At 38.9% G+C, this 4878-nt stretch overlaps 1 long non-coding RNA gene across 1 annotated transcript; it reads right to left on the bottom strand.

Moving 5' to 3' along the window:
- Positions 1 to 4072: 4072 nt before the first annotated feature.
- LOC143746405 (uncharacterized) lies at positions 4073 to 4614 on the bottom strand. The gene is made up of 3 exons (XR_013206536.1): positions 4383 to 4614; positions 4256 to 4310; positions 4073 to 4140 (listed from the first exon to the last, which is right to left on the bottom strand). It is a non-coding gene; the product is annotated as an uncharacterized LOC143746405 (long non-coding RNA).
- Positions 4615 to 4878: the final 264 nt, after the last annotated feature.

The following is a 4878-nucleotide window of genomic DNA, read 5'->3' as shown; positions in this document are numbered from 1 at the left end:
AAGGAGATCAGGCTAGAGGTGAAAACTGAAAACTTCAAACGTTTTCAAATATAAAAGCAAGTAAACATGCAAATTTGTATTTATTAATATTCTAAAATTTTAACATTTTTAACATTCTATTTTATTTTGTCTAAATAAAATAATCTAACTAAATGTAAGCATCACAACATTGTAATGCACAATGTAAAAAATGAATATTAATTTTGAGATTTGCATTTAGAGATGTAAAATGTAAGTGTTATCAAATTATTAGAGTTTTAAAGATAATGTTAGATGCTGTGGTTGGATTTTTCATTGTCCAACATTTTGATGGACAAGGTCCTAAAAAATCTGTCATTGTAATCTATTATTACACGTCATTTAATTTTCCTATTTTAATTATAATAAACATTTAGTAGTTTTTGTTTTCGTTGTCATTTTTAGTCATGAACTTACAGGCCAAGCTATGCATTTATTTATTTATGAATAAAACAGATGAACAGAGACTGCGTCACTTTTCATGTTTAACACCACACAAAGAAGATGAATGTTGTTGTTGTATTTATTTATTTTGCAGTGACAGCGGAGGCCACTAAAACACAATCTTTGTCCCCAAACAGGCAAATATGAACGATGCAACATTACAAAATATAATTACAATTAAAATAATAACAAAACAATGAACTGAACTAAACTCAATGAACTTTCTGTATCTAGATTACCTAAAATCTTCATCCTTATCCTCATTGACTTCAACTGGGTCCTCGCATGTACATAATCAAACGAATCAAGAAAAATTAAATAAACTGAAAATACTCCGTTAACTAAAAAGTAATAAATATACAAATTGGGGAAATGAGCATGCAATATTAAATTAAATAGCCAACATTGTCTGATATATATCCAATATCAAACAATATCGATACATTTTAAAACAATTGTGCATCCATGAATGCCCTGATATATTTAAAGCGAAATCGAAGCATGAACTGGTGTGGTGTAATTTTGAAATAGGGCTGCAACAAATTATTGTTCTGATAATCGATTAATCTAAAGATCGTAGATTAGTTGACCGATTAATCAGAAGGCTTTGATTAACTTTCAACTTTTGAAAAAAAATTTTTTAGTTTACACAACAAAAGGAAGCTTGATTTCAATCTTTGAATTAAATTGAAAAACGTAGCACAAATAAATACATGAAATAAAGAGAAAAGTTTAGGTCTAACAGTATTCAGAAATGCTAGAAACGGAAAAAAGCAATCAAATGTAAAATAACACGGAATAGTCTTTTAGTCCTGTATAATTTGAATACATAGGCTATTAATCCTGATCCCTTACAATTAATGATATCTTTTGTTGTTTTATATACAATAATGACAGACACATTTTAGGCTACTCTACCTTTAAGAGCTAGTGCACGGATCCAACGTTCACATGTTGCGTGTAAAGCGCAGTCCGCGCCACTTTCTCCTCTTTTAAAAAGGGCTCCCTGTTGCTATCATGCAATCATGAGCCACGTTCTCAATGAAGACGAAGACAAAAGGATGAACGCAAAAACACGTAACGGGAACGGCCCATACTGTTTTCATTATAGTATAACGGCCCATACTGTTAACATACACGTAGATAACACAAATGATGCGTTAGGGACTGCGTTTTCAGATTTATTAAACTCTTTTGGGGTCAAGCAAAACGTCAGTGGTCCCACTCATCGTCTAAATCATACACTAGACTTAATTATATCATATGGAACCAATCCAACTGATATAGATATTATACCGCAAAGTGACGATCTCACTGATCATCACATGGTAACTTGTATAATACGTACTGCTGAAATTTGTCATGTTGCGCCACGTTATCGACCAGGCAGAACAATCGTTCCAACCACTATAGATAGATTCTTAAATAGCTTACCTGATCTATCTCAGCTGCTCAGTGAACCCAAACAAACAGATGAACTAGAGGAAATGACTAGCAGTTTGAGCACCATTTTCTCTAGTACATTAGATATTGTTGCACCAATTAGATTAAAAAAGGTTAGAGAGAAAACTTGTAGCTAGGCCACATAAGGAAAGAATATTTTATATTGCTGTGAAGTATTTGTATAATTCTTACCAGACAGCTGTTCTTTTATAATTATTCTTCCTCGTTTGATTGCCCGGCCATGTGGTTGTGTTCCTGTTCTCTCACGCGAGAGTTTGTTCGCGGAGCTTCAGGGAATCCCCGTGACGTCAGTCTGATCAGCTGGAGTTATGACTTTCACTTCCGTTTAAAAGAGCCGGAAAGTCGGCGTTCGAGAGCAACGCTACTATTGCTCGTTTGGGACTAGCGATCGATCGCACCACACCTTTTGTTTTTGCTCGTCATTGACTGTGATTGTTGGACTCTCTTTGCGGAAATACACCAGTGGATTATTTCACCTTGGAGATCGCTTCACAGGACAGCGCTGTTACTCTTCCTGTGCACGGACTTTGAAAGGCTTACCGGTGAGGCCGATTCAACGCACACACTTACACTGAACTGGAACATACACACACACTCACCGGACTTATTGCCTATTCTGTATATATTTATTTTTGGTGCTTCTATTGAATACACTTTAAGGTATTATTCCATCTTGTTTGTTGTGTTTATGTTGTGAACAAATAGAACATTTCTATTCAAAGAAAATCATATAGAGGGTATAAACCGTAGTTTTTTTTGTGTATCCTGCCTTAATTAAGCTGAGTGTTACATATTGGTGGCCCGTACGGGGACCCTTTATTATTGTTCTTTGTGTGTGTTTTTTTTTTAAGATGGATGTAAGGAATACTGATACAGTGACAGAAGTTGTTAATACTGCTGATGACCTAGTTACTTTTGAAGATGGCCAGAATGATATGGAACTAACAAATGTTCAAGAGATTCCCAGGTCTTTTGTGACTAGACGTAATCCTACTGCTGAAATAACTTCAATGCTTAGTTCATTGTACATTTCTGATGCTGAACAATCTGATGATGATGATGATGATGAGAGTTGTACACAAAATGTTGAGAGGGTACAATCATTGCAATCAGAACTGACTCAATGTAAAGTTGATTTATTGGCCCTTGATAACAAAGTACATACTTTAGAACAAGATTTCAAACAGTCAATGGACAGTACATTGAATCGGGAAACCAGTTTCAGACAGGCTGTAGATACTAGCTTGGCAAGGTTGGAGGATTATTTTGCAGATGCGCTGGAAAAATTAGAAAAGGCTGTGACAAATTGTTTTCTGAGGAGAGATGCGAAATGGGAAAGTCAAATGAGAAAAATGAGGCTCACTAGCACCCCCACACTCACCAGATTACAGGCCTATTCTCCAGATTCCTCCCGATTTTCCACTGTCCCTCAACCACTTACCCCAACTCTAGTATCTAGAGAGAAAATTACCACTCATAAACCCCTCAATGATACTTATGACGTTCAACATCCGATGTATGATAGACACTCTAATGTGCTTACCTCCTCAGTAGTGGCAGGTTCATCCTCATTCTGTGCCCGACCTCCTATCCGCATCGAATTCCCCTCTTTTGGTGACTCCTGTGATACGGCGGAGGTGCTCAACTTTATCGAACAATGTGAGAACTTCCTGGAGATCCGGCCCCTTCCCAGTACTGAACTCCTAGGAACCTTGAGCACGGTGCTGAAGGGACCTGCTCTGAGCTGGTGGAAAGCGGAGAAGGTCAAGGTAATGGATTGGAAATCCTTCAAAAAGGCATTTATGGTTGCTTTTCTTTCAGATGATTACCTCTCAGAAGTGGAGGAAAAGCTGAGGACAATGGTTCAGCAGCCACAACAGCGCCTGAGGGACTTTGCATATGACTACAGGGCCCTATGTCTGAAATGGAAGCCAGAGATATCTGAGGAGGACTTAGTAAATCGAATACTTAACAACATCAACCCCAGGGTTGCGGGATGTATGAGGGGAACCGTCAACTCGGTTGAGCAGCTGGTGAAGGTTGGATCTATGGTGGAAAAGGATCACATGGGAGCCAAAGACTACTGGCAAAAAGTCAGTACTCAGAGCAGCAAAGAAAAGACCAACAAAAAATCTGCTGAACGTACCTTTCCAAAAAACCTGGCTGGAGTAACACTAGCACAACCCCATCCCCTGTCCTCTCTCCTGATGGTGCCTGTAAGGGTGAATGGCAAAGAAGTGAAGGCTGTATTAGACACAGGTAGCACTTACACTTTAATGCAAGAAAGCCTGTGGAAACAGTTGAAAGGTGAGATTCCCTCAGTTGTTACCTCCAGTCCACAGAGGTTCATAATGGCGGACGGCACGATTCACCAGTCCAGAGATCTGCAAAGGATTAAGATTCAATGGCATGACCAAGATTGCAGTTTGGATACTTATATCCTAAAAGACACTCACCTCGCATTTCCTCTTATTGCTGGTCTGGATTTCCTGAGGGACACTGGAGCGGTCCTAGAAGTGGGAAGAGGCCGATATGGGTTAAGATCTGAAAAAGGAAACAACTATTACCCTTTCTTGCCATCGCAGATTCCAACAGGTCCTGTGATCCCGGCTGGTCAAGATCTTCCTCATAGGGCTGCAAAGCTGAATTTATACTATGCCCTACCATCCACTGGTAGACTTCCAGAACTCTTGTCCATTTCCCCCGAGAGCACTACGTGGGACTCTGACAATCAGGAGGAGTTGTTGAAATTGAGCTCCGCCTGGCCACGCACCACCTCCAACAACCTGGGTAAAACCTCAATAGTACGACACAAAATCACATTATCTGATGACATACCCCTAAAATCCCGGGCATACAGAGTTTCTCCTCTTAAGAAGCAGATTATAGAGGAACAAGTAGATCAGATGTTGCGAGACAATATCATTGAACCTTCTTTCTCGCCGTGGTCTT

This window comes from Siphateles boraxobius, unplaced genomic scaffold (assembly GCF_051911475.1).
Source record: "Siphateles boraxobius isolate OS27281-9 unplaced genomic scaffold, OSU_SipBor_1 22, whole genome shotgun sequence".
Lineage (NCBI taxonomy): Eukaryota > Metazoa > Chordata > Actinopteri > Cypriniformes > Leuciscidae > Siphateles > Siphateles boraxobius.
Note: the sequence above shows the minus strand (reverse complement) of the source record. Positions and strands in the feature narration are given on the sequence as shown.